Below are 18576 nucleotides of genomic sequence, written 5' to 3'. Positions count from 1 at the left end.
ATTGGGCTCGTCCGGGATTTGAACCCGGGACCTCTCGCACCCAAAGCGAGAATCATACCCCTAGACCAACGAGCCACGGTCCTTTGAGCATTTGACGGAATTGTCCTCAGCGTTTGCACCCCCCTTAGGATTCGAGGCCAAGAATGCCTATTCCTGAAGTTTGTTCCTGCCGCTGAAAGCCTTGTCGGTGTATGAGCCAAATGAATGCCCCAGTCGGCACGCTCTGACTGTCTTCACAGGTCTCCTCCTCATCCCGAAGGTTGGTGGCCCATTGACATCAGGGTGGAAGGTGCTTGCGATACACTGTTCCTTCCTTCCTTCCTTCCTTCCTTTATTCCTCTTATGCTGTTTATGTAATAAGAGGGGACGATACACAGAAGAGAGAAAGTGGCCCAACACACTAGACTAGCAGTCTTCTGATCAATCTGCAGCTGGCAAGGTGGGGGAGAGCCTTTATTTTGCACCTGCTGGGATCTGCATTGGCAGAAGCTCTGAGGGCTGGGCCTTTCCTTTTGCCTGTAAAAACAAAAAGCAGCCCTCCTCCCTCCAGCCCTGAGAGCATGGGCGTGACACTGGAAAAAGCAGCATCTCCCCTTTGGTAAAGATGACCATTGCACAGCTGCTCACTCAGAGCTCGATCGTGCTCGATCAGGCGAGATATATTTAGGTCACCAGCAAAGTCTGTTCTCTTTTCTTGCGTAGGGTGAGCATTCACAGAGCCCAGCTTCGTTGACAAGAGTGCAAAAGGTGTATACTAAAAGCTTTCTGCTTTACTTGAGCGCCATGGCCGTTATTATATTTTGGCTGCTCCAAGCAATCTCTGTCCAGCCGATGCAAATTTCCAGCTCAAATTTTCCCAGCACTCAAAAAGTCCCTCCTCCCGCCAGCTCTGCTTTCAGGAAGTTCAGCAGAAGCAGTCCAACTTCTGTTCCCACTTCAGAGGAAAAGCTTTCTCGGGCCAGAGAAAGCCAGGGAATCACTGTACCGGCAAGTGCATTTCTTACAACTGGTAATCCCTCAGAACACAGAAATGAAGAAGCTGTATATGAAAATGTATTATTTCTTTGGTACACTAACCTATGTAACTAATATGGACCATTTCAGAGGACGGAGCGGACCCAACTGTGATCCCAGAGACCCAAATACCCAGCAGTAGGGAAAATAAATCCTCTCTGTGCTCTGCAACATTACATACACAAAATGCAAGCGCGTGCATTTTTTTATTGGCCCCATATACAGAATACATGTGAGGATGCTTGCCTTCCCAGTGTATTTCTCAAGCTCTTGAGAGCATATGCTATTTCCATGGGAACGCAAATAAGTTCATACTTTACATTTGTGTGTGACAAAAGGGGAAAAAAACTATTTTGTGTAAAATGCCAGCAGAGAGTGTTTCTGCCCGGTCTCGAACCGGGGACCTTTCGCGTGTGAGGCGAACGTGATAACCACTACACTACAGAAACAGCTGCTTGCTCACCTTTGTAGGGACTGGGAGAACAGGTGCAAAGGGCAATGCAAGTGGACCTGCTTAAAGACTAATCAAATGCCTTGCGCCTGAAGCTCACACAATCCAGCCTAAAACATACGTCCTATCAAGCATGCGCACATATACAAGTATGCCAGCTGAGGGCCTATGCAGCGTACAGAGGGAAGGACATATTTCCACTTTGAGATCGGACGGCCAAAACTCACAAGCAAATCAAGGAATGTTACTGAGAGCTAACAGAGAACACAAAGTGCTTGTCGCAAGGACATGGCACGCAAAGAGGTTCAGGAAGTGAATTGTTCATCGACTACTGCTTACCGAGAAAACCAGAGAGTCTGTCCAATGAAAATAACATTGAAAAAACAAAAAAAAGGAGCTCAAGTTAACCACCTTGATTGGGCTTGTCCGGGATTTGAACCCGGGACCTCTCGCACCCAAAGCGAGAATCATACCCCTAGACCAACGAGCCACGGTCCTTTGAGCATTTGACGGAATTGTCCTCAGCGTTTGCACCCCCCTTAGGATTCGAGGCCAAGAATGCCTATTCCTGAAGTTTGTTCCTGCCGCTGAAAGCCTTGTCGGTGTATGAGCCAAATGAATGCCCCAGTCGGCACGCTCTGACTGTCTTCACAGGTCTCCTCCTCATCCCGAAGGTTGGTGGCCCATTGACATCAGGGTGGAAGGTGCTTGCGATACACTGTTCCTTCCTTCCTTCCTTCCTTCCTTTATTCCTCTTATGCTGTTTATGTAATAAGAGGGGACGATACACAGAAGAGAGAAAGTGGCCCAACACACTAGACTAGCAGTCTTCTGATCAATCTGCAGCTGGCAAGGTGGGGGAGAGCCTTTATTTTGCACCTGCTGGGATCTGCATTGGCAGAAGCTCTGAGGGCTGGGCCTTTCCTTTTGCCTGTAAAAACAAAAAGCAGCCCTCCTCTCTCCAGCCCTGAGAGCATGGGCGTGACACTGGAAAAAGCAGCATCTCCCCTTTGGTAAAGATGACCATTGCACAGCTGCTCACTCAGAGCTCGATCGTGCTCGATCAGGCGAGATATATTTAGGTCACCAGCAAAGTCTGTTCTCTTTTCTTGCGTAGGGTGAGCATTCACAGAGCCCAGCTTCGTTGACAAGAGTGCAAAAGGTGTATACTAAAAGCTTTCTGCTTTACTTGAGCGCCATGGCCGTTATTATATTTTGGCTGCTCCAAGCAATCTCTGTCCAGCCGATGCAAATTTCCAGCTCAAATTTTCCCAGCACTCAAAAAGTCCCTCCTCCCGCCAGCTCTGCTTTCAGGAAGTTCAGCAGAAGCAGTCCAACTTCTGTTCCCACTTCAGAGGAAAAGCTTTCTCGGGCCAGAGAAAGCCAGGGAATCACTGTACCGGCAAGTGCATTTCTTACAACTGGTAATCCCTCAGAACACAGAAATGAAGAAGCTGTATATGAAAATGTATTATTTCTTTGGTACACTAACCTATGTAACTAATATGGACCATTTCAGAGGACGGAGCGGACCCAACTGTGATCCCAGAGACCCAAATACCCAGCAGTAGGGAAAATAAATCCTCTCTGTGCTCTGCAACATTACATACACAAAATGCAAGCGCGTGCATTTTTTTATTGGCCCCATATACAGAATACATGTGAGGATGCTTGCCTTCCCAGTGTATTTCTCAAGCTCTTGAGAGCATATGCTATTTCCATGAGAACGCAAATAAGTTCATACTTTACATTTGTGTGTGACAAAAGGGGAAAAAAACTATTTTGTGTAAAATGCCAGCAAAGAGTGTTTCTGCCCGGTCTCGAACCGGGGACCTTTCGCGTGTGAGGCGAACGTGATAACCACTACACTACAGAAACAGCTGCTTGCTCACCTTTGTAGGTACTGGGAGAACAGGTGCAAAGGGCAGTGCAAGTGGACCTGCTTAAAGACTAATCAAATGCCTTGCGCCTGAAGCTCACACAATCCAGCCTAAAACATACGTCCTATCAAGCATGCGCACATATACAAGTATGCCAGCTGAGGGCCTATGCAGCGTACAGAGGGAAGGACATATTTCCACTTTGAGATCGGACGGCCAAAACTCACAAGCAAATCAAGGAATGTTACTGAGAGCTAACAGAGAACACAAAGTGCTTGTCGCAAGGACATGGCACGCAAAGAGGTTCAGGAAGTGAATTGTTCATCGACTACTGCTTACCGAGAAAACCAGAGAGTCTGTCCAATGAAAATAACATTGAAAAAACAAAAAAAAGGAGCTCAAGTTAACCACCTTGATTGGGCTCGTCCGGGATTTGAACCCGGGACCTCTCGCACCCAAAGCGAGAATCATACCCCTAGACCAACGAGCCACGGTCCTTTGAGCATTTGACGGAATTGTCCTCAGCGTTTGCACCCCCCTTAGGATTCGAGGCCAAGAATGCCTATTCCTGAAGTTTGTTCCTGCCGCTGAAAGCCTTGTCGGTGTATGAGCCAAATGAATGCCCCAGTCGGCACGCTCTGACTGTCTTCACAGGTCTCCTCCTCATCCCGAAGGTTGGTGGCCCATTGACATCAGGGTGGAAGGTGCTTGCGATACACTGTTCCTTCCTTCCTTCCTTCCTTCCTTCCTTTATTCCTCTTATGCTGTTTATGTAATAAGAGGGGACGATACACAGAAGAGAGAAAGTGGCCCAACACACTAGACTAGCAGTCTTCTGATCAATCTGCAGCTGGCAAGGTGGGGGAGAGCCTTTATTTTGCACCTGCTGGGATCTGCATTGGCAGAAGCTCTGAGGGCTGGGCCTTTCCTTTTGCCTGTAAAAACAAAAAGCAGCCCTCCTCCCTCCAGCCCTGAGAGCATGGGCGTGACACTGGAAAAAGCAGCATCTCCCCTTTGGTAAAGATGACCATTGCACAGCTGCTCACTCAGAGCTCGATCGTGCTCGATCAGGCGAGATATATTTAGGTCACCAGCAAAGTCTGTTCTCTTTTCTTGCGTAGGGTGAGCATTCACAGAGCCCAGCTTCGTTGACAAGAGTGCAAAAGGTGTATACTAAAAGCTTTCTGCTTTACTTGAGCGCCATGGCCGTTATTATATTTTGGCTGCTCCAAGCAATCTCTGTCCAGCCGATGCAAATTTCCAGCTCAAATTTTCCCAGCACTCAAAAAGTCCCTCCTCCCGCCAGCTCTGCTTTCAGGAAGTTCAGCAGAAGCAGTCCAACTTCTGTTCCCACTTCAGAGGAAAAGCTTTCTCGGGCCAGAGAAAGCCAGGGAATCACTGTACCGGCAAGTGCATTTCTTACAACTGGTAATCCCTCAGAACACAGAAATGAAGAAGCTGTATATGAAAATGTATTATTTCTTTGGTACACTAACCTATGTAACTAATATGGACCATTTCAGAGGACGGAGTGGACCCAACTGTGATCCCAGAGACCCAAATACCCAGCAGTAGGGAAAATAAATCCTCTCTGTGCTCTGCAACATTACATACACAAAATGCAAGCGCGTGCATTTTTTTATTGGCCCCATATACAGAATACATGTGAGGATGCTTGCCTTCCCAGTGTATTTCTCAAGCTCTTGAGAGCATATGCTATTTCCATGAGAACGCAAATAAGTTCATACTTTACATTTGTGTGTGACAAAAGGGGAAAAAAACTATTTTGTGTAAAATGCCAGCAGAGAGTGTTTCTGCCCGGTCTCGAACCGGGGACCTTTCGCGTGTGAGGCGAACGTGATAACCACTACACTACAGAAACAGCTGCTTGCTCACCTTTGTAGGGACTGGGAGAACAGGTGCAAAGGGCAGTGCAAGTGGACCTGCTTAAAGACTAATCAAATGCCTTGCGCCTGAAGCTCACACAATCCAGCCTAAAACATACGTCCTATCAAGCATGCGCACATATACAAGTATGCCAGCTGAGGGCCTATGCAGCGTACAGAGGGAAGGACATATTTCCACTTTGAGATCGGACGGCCAAAACTCACAAGCAAATCAAGGAATGTTACTGAGAGCTAACAGAGAACACAAAGTGCTTGTCGCAAGGACATGGCACGCAAAGAGGTTCAGGAAGTGAATTGTTCATCGACTACTGCTTACCGAGAAAACCAGAGAGTCTGTCCAATGAAAATAACATTGAAAAAACAAAAAAAAGGAGCTCAAGTTAACCACCTTGATTGGGCTCGTCCGGGATTTGAACCCGGGACCTCTTGCACCCAAAGCGAGAATCATACCCCTAGACCAACGAGCCACGGTCCTTTGAGCATTTGACGGAATTGTCCTCAGCGTTTGCACCCCCCTTAGGATTCGAGGCCAAGAATGCCTATTCCTGAAGTTTGTTCCTGCCGCTGAAAGCCTTGTCGGTGTATGAGCCAAATGAATGCCCCAGTCGGCACGCTCTGACTGTCTTCACAGGTCTCCTCCTCATCCCGAAGGTTGGTGGCCCATTGACATCAGGGTGGAAGGTGCTTGCGATACACTGTTCCTTCCTTCCTTCCTTCCTTCCTTCCTTTATTCCTCTTATGCTGTTTATGTAATAAGAGGGGACGATACACAGAAGAGAGAAAGTGGCCCAACACACTAGACTAGCAGTCTTCTGATCAATCTGCAGCTGGCAAGGTGGGGGAGAGCCTTTATTTTGCACCTGCTGGGATCTGCATTGGCAGAAGCTCTGAGGGCTGGGCCTTTCCTTTTGCCTGTAAAAACAAAAAGCAGCCCTCCTCCCTCCAGCCCTGAGAGCATGGGCGTGACACTGGAAAAAGCAGCATCTCCCCTTTGGTAAAGATGACCATTGCACAGCTGCTCACTCAGAGCTCGATCGTGCTCGATCAGGCGAGATATATTTAGGTCACCAGCAAAGTCTGTTCTCTTTTCTTGCGTAGGGTGAGCATTCACAGAGCCCAGCTTCGTTGACAAGAGTGCAAAAGGTGTATACTAAAAGCTTTCTGCTTTACTTGAGCGCCATGGCCGTTATTATATTTTGGCTGCTCCAAGCAATCTCTGTCCAGCCGATGCAAATTTCCAGCTCAAATTTTCCCAGCACTCAAAAAGTCCCTCCTCCCGCCAGCTCTGCTTTCAGGAAGTTCAGCAGAAGCAGTCCAACTTCTGTTCCCACTTCAGAGGAAAAGCTTTCTCGGGCCAGAGAAAGCCAGGGAATCACTGTACCGGCAAGTGCATTTCTTACAACTGGTAATCCCTCAGAACACAGAAATGAAGAAGCTGTATATGAAAATGTATTATTTCTTTGGTACACTAACCTATGTAACTAATATGGACCATTTCAGAGGACGGAGCGGACCCAACTGTGATCCCAGAGACCCAAATACCCAGCAGTAGGGAAAATAAATCCTCTCTGTGCTCTGCAACATTACATACACAAAATGCAAGCGCGTGCATTTTTTTATTGGCCCCATATACAGAATACATGTGAGGATGCTTGCCTTCCCAGTGTATTTCTCAAGCTCTTGAGAGCATATGCTATTTCCATGAGAACGCAAATAAGTTCATACTTTACATTTGTGTGTGACAAAAGGGGAAAAAAACTATTTTGTGTAAAATGCCAGCAGAGAGTGTTTCTGCCCGGTCTCGAACCGGGGACCTTTCGCGTGTGAGGCGAACGTGATAACCACTACACTACAGAAACAGCTGCTTGCTCACCTTTGTAGGGACTGGGAGAACAGGTGCAAAGGGCAGTGCAAGTGGACCTGCTTAAAGACTAATCAAATGCCTTGCGCCTGAAGCTCACACAATCCAGCCTAAAACATACGTCCTATCAAGCATGCGCACATATACAAGTATGCCAGCTGAGGGCCTATGCAGCGTACAGAGGGAAGGACATATTTCCACTTTGAGATCGGACGGCCAAAACTCACAAGCAAATCAAGGAATGTTACTGAGAGCTAACAGAGAACACAAAGTGCTTGTCGCAAGGACATGGCACGCAAAGAGGTTCAGGAAGTGAATTGTTCATCGACTACTGCTTACCGAGAAAACCAGAGAGTCTGTCCAATGAAAATAACATTGAAAAAACAAAAAAAAGGAGCTCAAGTTAACCACCTTGATTGGGCTCGTCCGGGATTTGAACCCGGGACCTCTCGCACCCAAAGCGAGAATCATACCCCTAGACCAACGAGCCACGGTCCTTTGAGCATTTGACGGAATTGTCCTCAGCGTTTGCACCCCCCTTAGGATTCGAGGCCAAGAATGCCTATTCCTGAAGTTTGTTCCTGCCGCTGAAAGCCTTGTCGGTGTATGAGCCAAATGAATGCCCCAGTCGGCACGCTCTGACTGTCTTCACAGGTCTCCTCCTCATCCCGAAGGTTGGTGGCCCATTGACATCAGGGTGGAAGGTGCTTGCGATACACTGTTCCTTCCTTCCTTCCTTCCTTCCTTTATTCCTCTTATGCTGTTTATGTAATAAGAGGGGACGATACACAGAAGAGAGAAAGTGGCCCAACACACTAGACTAGCAGTCTTCTGATCAATCTGCAGCTGGCAAGGTGGGGGAGAGCCTTTATTTTGCACCTGCTGGGATCTGCATTGGCAGAAGCTCTGAGGGCTGGGCCTTTCCTTTTGCCTGTAAAAACAAAAAGCAGCCCTCCTCCCTCCAGCCCTGAGAGCATGGGCGTGACACTGGAAAAAGCAGCATCTCCCCTTTGGTAAAGATGACCATTGCACAGCTGCTCACTCAGAGCTCGATCGTGCTCGATCAGGCGAGATATATTTAGGTCACCAGCAAAGTCTGTTCTCTTTTCTTGCGTAGGGTGAGCATTCACAGAGCCCAGCTTCGTTGACAAGAGTGCAAAAGGTGTATACTAAAAGCTTTCTGCTTTACTTGAGCGCCATGCCCGTTATTATATTTTGGCTGCTCCAAGCAATCTCTGTCCAGCCGATGCAAATTTCCAGCTCAAATTTTCCCAGCACTCAAAAAGTCCCTCCTCCCGCCAGCTCTGCTTTCAGGAAGTTCAGCAGAAGCAGTCCAACTTCTGTTCCCACTTCAGAGGAAAAGCTTTCTCGGGCCAGAGAAAGCCAGGGAATCACTGTACCGGCAAGTGCATTTCTTACAACTGGTAATCCCTCAGAACACAGAAATGAAGAAGCTGTATATGAAAATGTATTATTTCTTTGGTACACTAACCTATGTAACTAATATGGACCATTTCAGAGGACGGAGCGGACCCAACTGTGATCCCAGAGACCCAAATACCCAGCAGTAGGGAAAATAAATCCTCTCTGTGCTCTGCAACATTACATACACAAAATGCAAGCGCGTGCATTTTTTTATTGGCCCCATATACAGAATACATGTGAGGATGCTTGCCTTCCCAGTGTATTTCTCAAGCTCTTGAGAGCATATGCTATTTCCATGGGAACGCAAATAAGTTCATACTTTACATTTGTGTGTGACAAAAGGGGAAAAAAACTATTTTGTGTAAAATGCCAGCAGAGAGTGTTTCTGCCCGGTCTCGAACCGGGGACCTTTCGCGTGTGAGGCGAACGTGATAACCACTACACTACAGAAACAGCTGCTTGCTCACCTTTGTAGGGACTGGGAGAACAGGTGCAAAGGGCAATGCAAGTGGACCTGCTTAAAGACTAATCAAATGCCTTGCGCCTGAAGCTCACACAATCCAGCCTAAAACATACGTCCTATCAAGCATGCGCACATATACAAGTATGCCAGCTGAGGGCCTATGCAGCGTACAGAGGGAAGGACATATTTCCACTTTGAGATCGGACGGCCAAAACTCACAAGCAAATCAAGGAATGTTACTGAGAGCTAACAGAGAACACAAAGTGCTTGTCGCAAGGACATGGCACGCAAAGAGGTTCAGGAAGTGAATTGTTCATCGACTACTGCTTACCGAGAAAACCAGAGAGTCTGTCCAATGAAAATAACATTGAAAAAACAAAAAAAAGGAGCTCAAGTTAACCACCTTGATTGGGCTTGTCCGGGATTTGAACCCGGGACCTCTCGCACCCAAAGCGAGAATCATACCCCTAGACCAACGAGCCACGGTCCTTTGAGCATTTGACGGAATTGTCCTCAGCGTTTGCACCCCCCTTAGGATTCGAGGCCAAGAATGCCTATTCCTGAAGTTTGTTCCTGCCGCTGAAAGCCTTGTCGGTGTATGAGCCAAATGAATGCCCCAGTCGGCACGCTCTGACTGTCTTCACAGGTCTCCTCCTCATCCCGAAGGTTGGTGGCCCATTGACATCAGGGTGGAAGGTGCTTGCGATACACTGTTCCTTCCTTCCTTCCTTCCTTCCTTTATTCCTCTTATGCTGTTTATGTAATAAGAGGGGACGATACACAGAAGAGAGAAAGTGGCCCAACACACTAGACTAGCAGTCTTCTGATCAATCTGCAGCTGGCAAGGTGGGGGAGAGCCTTTATTTTGCACCTGCTGGGATCTGCATTGGCAGAAGCTCTGAGGGCTGGGCCTTTCCTTTTGCCTGTAAAAACAAAAAGCAGCCCTCCTCTCTCCAGCCCTGAGAGCATGGGCGTGACACTGGAAAAAGCAGCATCTCCCCTTTGGTAAAGATGACCATTGCACAGCTGCTCACTCAGAGCTCGATCGTGCTCGATCAGGCGAGATATATTTAGGTCACCAGCAAAGTCTGTTCTCTTTTCTTGCGTAGGGTGAGCATTCACAGAGCCCAGCTTCGTTGACAAGAGTGCAAAAGGTGTATACTAAAAGCTTTCTGCTTTACTTGAGCGCCATGGCCGTTATTATATTTTGGCTGCTCCAAGCAATCTCTGTCCAGCCGATGCAAATTTCCAGCTCAAATTTTCCCAGCACTCAAAAAGTCCCTCCTCCCGCCAGCTCTGCTTTCAGGAAGTTCAGCAGAAGCAGTCCAACTTCTGTTCCCACTTCAGAGGAAAAGCTTTCTCGGGCCAGAGAAAGCCAGGGAATCACTGTACCGGCAAGTGCATTTCTTACAACTGGTAATCCCTCAGAACACAGAAATGAAGAAGCTGTATATGAAAATGTATTATTTCTTTGGTACACTAACCTATGTAACTAATATGGACCATTTCAGAGGACGGAGCGGACCCAACTGTGATCCCAGAGACCCAAATACCCAGCAGTAGGGAAAATAAATCCTCTCTGTGCTCTGCAACATTACATACACAAAATGCAAGCGCGTGCATTTTTTTATTGGCCCCATATACAGAATACATGTGAGGATGCTTGCCTTCCCAGTGTATTTCTCAAGCTCTTGAGAGCATATGCTATTTCCATGAGAACGCAAATAAGTTCATACTTTACATTTGTGTGTGACAAAAGGGGAAAAAAACTATTTTGTGTAAAATGCCAGCAAAGAGTGTTTCTGCCCGGTCTCGAACCGGGGACCTTTCGCGTGTGAGGCGAACGTGATAACCACTACACTACAGAAACAGCTGCTTGCTCACCTTTGTAGGTACTGGGAGAACAGGTGCAAAGGGCAGTGCAAGTGGACCTGCTTAAAGACTAATCAAATGCCTTGCGCCTGAAGCTCACACAATCCAGCCTAAAACATACGTCCTATCAAGCATGCGCACATATACAAGTATGCCAGCTGAGGGCCTATGCAGCGTACAGAGGGAAGGACATATTTCCACTTTGAGATCGGACGGCCAAAACTCACAAGCAAATCAAGGAATGTTACTGAGAGCTAACAGAGAACACAAAGTGCTTGTCGCAAGGACATGGCACGCAAAGAGGTTCAGGAAGTGAATTGTTCATCGACTACTGCTTACCGAGAAAACCAGAGAGTCTGTCCAATGAAAATAACATTGAAAAAACAAAAAAAAGGAGCTCAAGTTAACCACCTTGATTGGGCTCGTCCGGGATTTGAACCCGGGACCTCTCGCACCCAAAGCGAGAATCATACCCCTAGACCAACGAGCCACGGTCCTTTGAGCATTTGACGGAATTGTCCTCAGCGTTTGCACCCCCCTTAGGATTCGAGGCCAAGAATGCCTATTCCTGAAGTTTGTTCCTGCCGCTGAAAGCCTTGTCGGTGTATGAGCCAAATGAATGCCCCAGTCGGCACGCTCTGACTGTCTTCACAGGTCTCCTCCTCATCCCGAAGGTTGGTGGCCCATTGACATCAGGGTGGAAGGTGCTTGCGATACACTGTTCCTTCCTTCCTTCCTTCCTTCCTTCCTTTATTCCTCTTATGCTGTTTATGTAATAAGAGGGGACGATACACAGAAGAGAGAAAGTGGCCCAACACACTAGACTAGCAGTCTTCTGATCAATCTGCAGCTGGCAAGGTGGGGGAGAGCCTTTATTTTGCACCTGCTGGGATCTGCATTGGCAGAAGCTCTGAGGGCTGGGCCTTTCCTTTTGCCTGTAAAAACAAAAAGCAGCCCTCCTCCCTCCAGCCCTGAGAGCATGGGCGTGACACTGGAAAAAGCAGCATCTCCCCTTTGGTAAAGATGACCATTGCACAGCTGCTCACTCAGAGCTCGATCGTGCTCGATCAGGCGAGATATATTTAGGTCACCAGCAAAGTCTGTTCTCTTTTCTTGCGTAGGGTGAGCATTCACAGAGCCCAGCTTCGTTGACAAGAGTGCAAAAGGTGTATACTAAAAGCTTTCTGCTTTACTTGAGCGCCATGGCCGTTATTATATTTTGGCTGCTCCAAGCAATCTCTGTCCAGCCGATGCAAATTTCCAGCTCAAATTTTCCCAGCACTCAAAAAGTCCCTCCTCCCGCCAGCTCTGCTTTCAGGAAGTTCAGCAGAAGCAGTCCAACTTCTGTTCCCACTTCAGAGGAAAAGCTTTCTCGGGCCAGAGAAAGCCAGGGAATCACTGTACCGGCAAGTGCATTTCTTACAACTGGTAATCCCTCAGAACACAGAAATGAAGAAGCTGTATATGAAAATGTATTATTTCTTTGGTACACTAACCTATGTAACTAATATGGACCATTTCAGAGGACGGAGTGGACCCAACTGTGATCCCAGAGACCCAAATACCCAGCAGTAGGGAAAATAAATCCTCTCTGTGCTCTGCAACATTACATACACAAAATGCAAGCGCGTGCATTTTTTTATTGGCCCCATATACAGAATACATGTGAGGATGCTTGCCTTCCCAGTGTATTTCTCAAGCTCTTGAGAGCATATGCTATTTCCATGAGAACGCAAATAAGTTCATACTTTACATTTGTGTGTGACAAAAGGGGAAAAAAACTATTTTGTGTAAAATGCCAGCAGAGAGTGTTTCTGCCCGGTCTCGAACCGGGGACCTTTCGCGTGTGAGGCGAACGTGATAACCACTACACTACAGAAACAGCTGCTTGCTCACCTTTGTAGGGACTGGGAGAACAGGTGCAAAGGGCAGTGCAAGTGGACCTGCTTAAAGACTAATCAAATGCCTTGCGCCTGAAGCTCACACAATCCAGCCTAAAACATACGTCCTATCAAGCATGCGCACATATACAAGTATGCCAGCTGAGGGCCTATGCAGCGTACAGAGGGAAGGACATATTTCCACTTTGAGATCGGACGGCCAAAACTCACAAGCAAATCAAGGAATGTTACTGAGAGCTAACAGAGAACACAAAGTGCTTGTCGCAAGGACATGGCACGCAAAGAGGTTCAGGAAGTGAATTGTTCATCGACTACTGCTTACCGAGAAAACCAGAGAGTCTGTCCAATGAAAATAACATTGAAAAAACAAAAAAAAGGAGCTCAAGTTAACCACCTTGATTGGGCTCGTCCGGGATTTGAACCCGGGACCTCTTGCACCCAAAGCGAGAATCATACCCCTAGACCAACGAGCCACGGTCCTTTGAGCATTTGACGGAATTGTCCTCAGCGTTTGCACCCCCCTTAGGATTCGAGGCCAAGAATGCCTATTCCTGAAGTTTGTTCCTGCCGCTGAAAGCCTTGTCGGTGTATGAGCCAAATGAATGCCCCAGTCGGCACGCTCTGACTGTCTTCACAGGTCTCCTCCTCATCCCGAAGGTTGGTGGCCCATTGACATCAGGGTGGAAGGTGCTTGCGATACACTGTTCCTTCCTTCCTTCCTTCCTTCCTTCCTTTATTCCTCTTATGCTGTTTATGTAATAAGAGGGGACGATACACAGAAGAGAGAAAGTGGCCCAACACACTAGACTAGCAGTCTTCTGATCAATCTGCAGCTGGCAAGGTGGGGGAGAGCCTTTATTTTGCACCTGCTGGGATCTGCATTGGCAGAAGCTCTGAGGGCTGGGCCTTTCCTTTTGCCTGTAAAAACAAAAAGCAGCCCTCCTCCCTCCAGCCCTGAGAGCATGGGCGTGACACTGGAAAAAGCAGCATCTCCCCTTTGGTAAAGATGACCATTGCACAGCTGCTCACTCAGAGCTCGATCGTGCTCGATCAGGCGAGATATATTTAGGTCACCAGCAAAGTCTGTTCTCTTTTCTTGCGTAGGGTGAGCATTCACAGAGCCCAGCTTCGTTGACAAGAGTGCAAAAGGTGTATACTAAAAGCTTTCTGCTTTACTTGAGCGCCATGGCCGTTATTATATTTTGGCTGCTCCAAGCAATCTCTGTCCAGCCGATGCAAATTTCCAGCTCAAATTTTCCCAGCACTCAAAAAGTCCCTCCTCCCGCCAGCTCTGCTTTCAGGAAGTTCAGCAGAAGCAGTCCAACTTCTGTTCCCACTTCAGAGGAAAAGCTTTCTCGGGCCAGAGAAAGCCAGGGAATCACTGTACCGGCAAGTGCATTTCTTACAACTGGTAATCCCTCAGAACACAGAAATGAAGAAGCTGTATATGAAAATGTATTATTTCTTTGGTACACTAACCTATGTAACTAATATGGACCATTTCAGAGGACGGAGCGGACCCAACTGTGATCCCAGAGACCCAAATACCCAGCAGTAGGGAAAATAAATCCTCTCTGTGCTCTGCAACATTACATACACAAAATGCAAGCGCGTGCATTTTTTTATTGGCCCCATATACAGAATACATGTGAGGATGCTTGCCTTCCCAGTGTATTTCTCAAGCTCTTGAGAGCATATGCTATTTCCATGGGAACGCAAATAAGTTCATACTTTACATTTGTGTGTGACAAAAGGGGAAAAAAACTATTTTGTGTAAAATGCCAGCAGAGAGTGTTTCTGCCCGGTCTCGAACCGGGGACCTTTCGCGTGTGAGGCGAACGTGATAACCACTACACTACAGAAACAGCTGCTTGCTCACCTTTGTAGGGACTGGGAGAACAGGTGCAAAGGGCAGTGCAAGTGGACCTGCTTAAAGACTAATCAAATGCCTTGCGCCTGAAGCTCACACAATCCAGCCTAAAACATACGTCCTATCAAGCATGCGCACATATACAAGTATGCCAGCTGAGGGCCTATGCAGCGTACAGAGGGAAGGACATATTTCCACTTTGAGATCGGACGGCCAAAACTCACAAGCAAATCAAGGAATGTTACTGAGAGCTAACAGAGAACACAAAGTGCTTGTCGCAAGGACATGGCACGCAAAGAGGTTCAGGAAGTGAATTGTTCATCGACTACTGCTTACCGAGAAAACCAGAGAGTCTGTCCAATGAAAATAACATTGAAAAAACAAAAAAAAGGAGCTCAAGTTAACCACCTTGATTGGGCTCGTCCGGGATTTGAACCCGGGACCTCTCGCACCCAAAGCGAGAATCATACCCCTAGACCAACGAGCCACGGTCCTTTGAGCATTTGACGGAATTGTCCTCAGCGTTTGCACCCCCCTTAGGATTCGAGGCCAAGAATGCCTATTCCTGAAGTTTGTTCCTGCCGCTGAAAGCCTTGTCGGTGTATGAGCCAAATGAATGCCCCAGTCGGCACGCTCTGACTGTCTTCACAGGTCTCCTCCTCATCCCGAAGGTTGGTGGCCCATTGACATCAGGGTGGAAGGTGCTTGCGATACACTGTTCCTTCCTTCCTTCCTTCCTTCCTTTATTCCTCTTATGCTGTTTATGTAATAAGAGGGGACGATACACAGAAGAGAGAAAGTGGCCCAACACACTAGACTAGCAGTCTTCTGATCAATCTGCAGCTGGCAAGGTGGGGGAGAGCCTTTATTTTGCACCTGCTGGGATCTGCATTGGCAGAAGCTCTGAGGGCTGGGCCTTTCCTTTTGCCTGTAAAAACAAAAAGCAGCCCTCCTCCCTCCAGCCCTGAGAACATGGGCGTGACACTGGAAAAAGCAACATCTCCCCTTTGGTAAAGATGACCATTGCACAGCTGCTCACTCAGAGCTCGATCGTGCTCGATCAGGCGAGATATATTTAGGTCACCAGCAAAGTCTGTTCTCTTTTCTTGCGTAGGGTGAGCATTCACAGAGCCCAGCTTCGTTGACAAGAGTGCAAAAGGTGTATACTAAAAGCTTTCTGCTTTACTTGAGCGCCATGGCCGTTATTATATTTTGGCTGCTCCAAGCAATCTCTGTCCAGCCGATGCAAATTTCCAGCTCAAATTTTCCCAGCACTCAAAAAGTCCCTCCTCCCGCCAGCTCTGCTTTCAGGAAGTTCAGCAGAAGCAGTCCAACTTCTGTTCCCACTTCAGAGGAAAAGCTTTCTCGGGCCAGAGAAAGCCAGGGAATCACTGTACCGGCAAGTGCATTTCTTACAACTGGTAATCCCTCAGAACACAGAAATGAAGAAGCTGTATATGAAAATGTATTATTTCTTTGGTACACTAACCTATGTAACTAATATGGACCATTTCAGAGGACGGAGCGGACCCAACTGTGATCCCAGAGACCCAAATACCCAGCAGTAGGGAAAATAAATCCTCTCTGTGCTCTGCAACATTACATACACAAAATGCAAGCGCGTGCATTTTTTTATTGGCCCCATATACAGAATACATGTGAGGATGCTTGCCTTCCCAGTGTATTTCTCAAGCTCTTGAGAGCATATGCTATTTCCATGAGAACGCAAATAAGTTCATACTTTACATTTGTGTGTGACAAAAGGGGAAAAAAACTATTTTGTGTAAAATGCCAGCAGAGAGTGTTTCTGCCCGGTCTCGAACCGGGGACCTTTCGCTTGTGAGGCGAACGTGATAACCACTACACTACAGAAACAGCTGCTTGCTCACCTTTGTAGGGACTGGGAGAACAGGTGCAAAGGGCAGTGCAAGTGGACCTGCTTAAAGACTAATCAAATGCCTTGCGCCTGAAGCTCACACAATCCAGCCTAAAACATACGTCCTATCAAGCATGCGCACATATACAAGTATGCCAGCTGAGGGCCTATGCAGCGTACAGAGGGAAGGACATATTTCCACTTTGAGATCGGACGGCCAAAACTCACAAGCAAATCAAGGAATGTTACTGAGAGCTAACAGAGAACACAAAGTGCTTGTCGCAAGGACATGGCACGCAAAGAGGTTCAGGAAGTGAATTGTTCATCGACTACTGCTTACCGAGAAAACCAGAGAGTCTGTCCAATGAAAATAACATTGAAAAAACAAAAAAAAGGAGCTCAAGTTAACCACCTTGATTGGGCTCGTCCGGGATTTGAACCCGGGACCTCTCGCACCCAAAGCGAGAATCATACCCCTAGACCAACGAGCCACGGTCCTTTGAGCATTTGACGGAATTGTCCTCAGCGTTTGCACCCCCCTTAGGATTCGAGGCCAAGAATGCCTATTCCTGAAGTTTGTTCCTGCCGCTGAAAGCCTTGTCGGTGTATGAGCCAAATGAATGCCCCAGTCGGCACGCTCTGACTGTCTTCACAGGTCTCCTCCTCATCCCGAAGGTTGGTGGCCCATTGACATCAGGGTGGAAGGTGCTTGCGATACACTGTTCCTTCCTTCCTTCCTTCCTTCCTTCCTTCCTTCCTTCCTTTATTCCTCTTATGCTGTTTATGTAATAAGAGGGGACGATACACAGAAGAGAGAAAGTGGCCCAACACACTAGACTAGCAGTCTTCTGATCAATCTGCAGCTGGCAAGGTGGGGGAGAGCCTTTATTTTGCACCTGCTGGGATCTGCATTGGCAGAAGCTCTGAGGGCTGGGCCTTTCCTTTTGCCTGTAAAAACAAAAAGCAGCCCTCCTCCCTCCAGCCCTGAGAGCATGGGCGTGACACTGGAAAAAGCAGCATCTCCCCTTTGGTAAAGATGACCATTGCACAGCTGCTCACTCAGAGCTCGATCGTGCTCGATCAGGCGAGATATATTTAGGTCACCAGCAAAGTCTGTTCTCTTTTCTTGCGTAGGGTGAGCATTCACAGAGCCCAGCTTCGTTGACAAGAGTGCAAAAGGTGTATACTAAAAGCTTTCTGCTTTACTTGAGCGCCATGGCCGTTATTATATTTTGGCTGCTCCAAGCAATCTCTGTCCAGCCGATGCAAATTTCCAGCTCAAATTTTCCCAGCACTCAAAAAGTCCCTCCTCCCGCCAGCTCTGCTTTCAGGAAGTTCAGCAGAAGCAGTCCAACTTCTGTTCCCACTTCAGAGGAAAAGCTTTCTCGGGCCAGAGAAAGCCAGGGAATCACTGTACCGGCAAGTGCATTTCTTACAACTGGTAATCCCTCAGAACACAGAAATGAAGAAGCTGTATATGAAAATGTATTATTTCTTTGGTACACTAACCTATGTAACTAATATGGACCATTTCAGAGGACGGAGCGGACCCAACTGTGATCCCAGAGACCCAAATACCCAGCAGTAGGGAAAATAAATCCTCTCTGTGCTCTGCAACATTACATACACAAAATGCAAGCGCGTGCATTTTTTTATTGGCCCCATATACAGAATACATGTGAGGATGCTTGCCTTCCCAGTGTATTTCTCAAGCTCTTGAGAGCATATGCTATTTCCATGGGAACGCAAATAAGTTCATACTTTACATTTGTGTGTGACAAAAGGGGAAAAAAACTATTTTGTGTAAAATGCCAGCAGAGAGTGTTTCTGCCCGGTCTCGAACCGGGGACCTTTCGCGTGTGAGGCGAACGTGATAACCACTACACTACAGAAACAGCTGCTTGCTCACCTTTGTAGGGACTGGGAGAACAGGTGCAAAGGGCAGTGCAAGTGGACCTGCTTAAAGACTAATCAAATGCCTTGCGCCTGAAGCTCACACAATCCAGCCTAAAACATACGTCCTATCAAGCATGCGCACATATACAAGTATGCCAGC

General features: G+C 47.4%; 20 non-coding genes across 20 annotated transcripts; all 20 read right to left on the bottom strand.

Moving 5' to 3' along the window:
- Positions 1-3: 3 nt before the first annotated feature.
- On the bottom strand, positions 4-75 carry TRNAP-UGG (transfer RNA proline (anticodon UGG)). The gene has a single exon. It is a non-coding gene; the product is annotated as a tRNA-Pro (tRNA).
- A 1315-nt stretch (positions 76-1390) lies between these two features.
- Positions 1391-1463, bottom strand: TRNAV-CAC (transfer RNA valine (anticodon CAC)). The gene has a single exon. It is a non-coding gene; the product is annotated as a tRNA-Val (tRNA).
- Positions 1464-1883: 420 nt separating this feature from the next.
- On the bottom strand, positions 1884-1955 carry TRNAP-UGG (transfer RNA proline (anticodon UGG)). Its single transcript has one exon. It is a non-coding gene; the product is annotated as a tRNA-Pro (tRNA).
- A 1315-nt stretch (positions 1956-3270) lies between these two features.
- Positions 3271-3343, bottom strand: TRNAV-CAC (transfer RNA valine (anticodon CAC)). The gene has a single exon. It is a non-coding gene; the product is annotated as a tRNA-Val (tRNA).
- Positions 3344-3763: 420 nt separating this feature from the next.
- TRNAP-UGG (transfer RNA proline (anticodon UGG)) lies at positions 3764-3835 on the bottom strand. Its single transcript has one exon. It is a non-coding gene; the product is annotated as a tRNA-Pro (tRNA).
- A 1319-nt stretch (positions 3836-5154) lies between these two features.
- Positions 5155-5227, bottom strand: TRNAV-CAC (transfer RNA valine (anticodon CAC)). Its single transcript has one exon. It is a non-coding gene; the product is annotated as a tRNA-Val (tRNA).
- Positions 5228-5647: 420 nt separating this feature from the next.
- Positions 5648-5719, bottom strand: TRNAP-UGG (transfer RNA proline (anticodon UGG)). Its single transcript has one exon. It is a non-coding gene; the product is annotated as a tRNA-Pro (tRNA).
- Positions 5720-7038: 1319 nt separating this feature from the next.
- Positions 7039-7111, bottom strand: TRNAV-CAC (transfer RNA valine (anticodon CAC)). The gene has a single exon. It is a non-coding gene; the product is annotated as a tRNA-Val (tRNA).
- Positions 7112-7531: 420 nt separating this feature from the next.
- Positions 7532-7603, bottom strand: TRNAP-UGG (transfer RNA proline (anticodon UGG)). The gene has a single exon. It is a non-coding gene; the product is annotated as a tRNA-Pro (tRNA).
- A 1315-nt stretch (positions 7604-8918) lies between these two features.
- On the bottom strand, positions 8919-8991 carry TRNAV-CAC (transfer RNA valine (anticodon CAC)). The gene has a single exon. It is a non-coding gene; the product is annotated as a tRNA-Val (tRNA).
- A 420-nt stretch (positions 8992-9411) lies between these two features.
- TRNAP-UGG (transfer RNA proline (anticodon UGG)) lies at positions 9412-9483 on the bottom strand. Its single transcript has one exon. It is a non-coding gene; the product is annotated as a tRNA-Pro (tRNA).
- A 1315-nt stretch (positions 9484-10798) lies between these two features.
- On the bottom strand, positions 10799-10871 carry TRNAV-CAC (transfer RNA valine (anticodon CAC)). The gene has a single exon. It is a non-coding gene; the product is annotated as a tRNA-Val (tRNA).
- Positions 10872-11291: 420 nt separating this feature from the next.
- On the bottom strand, positions 11292-11363 carry TRNAP-UGG (transfer RNA proline (anticodon UGG)). The gene has a single exon. It is a non-coding gene; the product is annotated as a tRNA-Pro (tRNA).
- Positions 11364-12682: 1319 nt separating this feature from the next.
- Positions 12683-12755, bottom strand: TRNAV-CAC (transfer RNA valine (anticodon CAC)). The gene has a single exon. It is a non-coding gene; the product is annotated as a tRNA-Val (tRNA).
- Positions 12756-13175: 420 nt separating this feature from the next.
- Positions 13176-13247, bottom strand: TRNAP-UGG (transfer RNA proline (anticodon UGG)). Its single transcript has one exon. It is a non-coding gene; the product is annotated as a tRNA-Pro (tRNA).
- A 1319-nt stretch (positions 13248-14566) lies between these two features.
- On the bottom strand, positions 14567-14639 carry TRNAV-CAC (transfer RNA valine (anticodon CAC)). Its single transcript has one exon. It is a non-coding gene; the product is annotated as a tRNA-Val (tRNA).
- Positions 14640-15059: 420 nt separating this feature from the next.
- Positions 15060-15131, bottom strand: TRNAP-UGG (transfer RNA proline (anticodon UGG)). Its single transcript has one exon. It is a non-coding gene; the product is annotated as a tRNA-Pro (tRNA).
- Positions 15132-16446: 1315 nt separating this feature from the next.
- On the bottom strand, positions 16447-16519 carry TRNAV-CAC (transfer RNA valine (anticodon CAC)). Its single transcript has one exon. It is a non-coding gene; the product is annotated as a tRNA-Val (tRNA).
- A 420-nt stretch (positions 16520-16939) lies between these two features.
- Positions 16940-17011, bottom strand: TRNAP-UGG (transfer RNA proline (anticodon UGG)). Its single transcript has one exon. It is a non-coding gene; the product is annotated as a tRNA-Pro (tRNA).
- Positions 17012-18342: 1331 nt separating this feature from the next.
- On the bottom strand, positions 18343-18415 carry TRNAV-CAC (transfer RNA valine (anticodon CAC)). Its single transcript has one exon. It is a non-coding gene; the product is annotated as a tRNA-Val (tRNA).
- Between the last annotated feature and the right edge of the window lie 161 nt (positions 18416-18576).

The sequence above is a fragment of the Ambystoma mexicanum genome, chromosome 2q (genome assembly GCF_040938575.1).
Source record: "Ambystoma mexicanum isolate Mex_15411 chromosome 2q, UKY_AmexF1_1, whole genome shotgun sequence".
Taxonomy (NCBI): domain Eukaryota; kingdom Metazoa; phylum Chordata; class Amphibia; order Caudata; family Ambystomatidae; genus Ambystoma; species Ambystoma mexicanum.
This window is presented reverse-complemented; position numbering and strand designations above follow the sequence as displayed.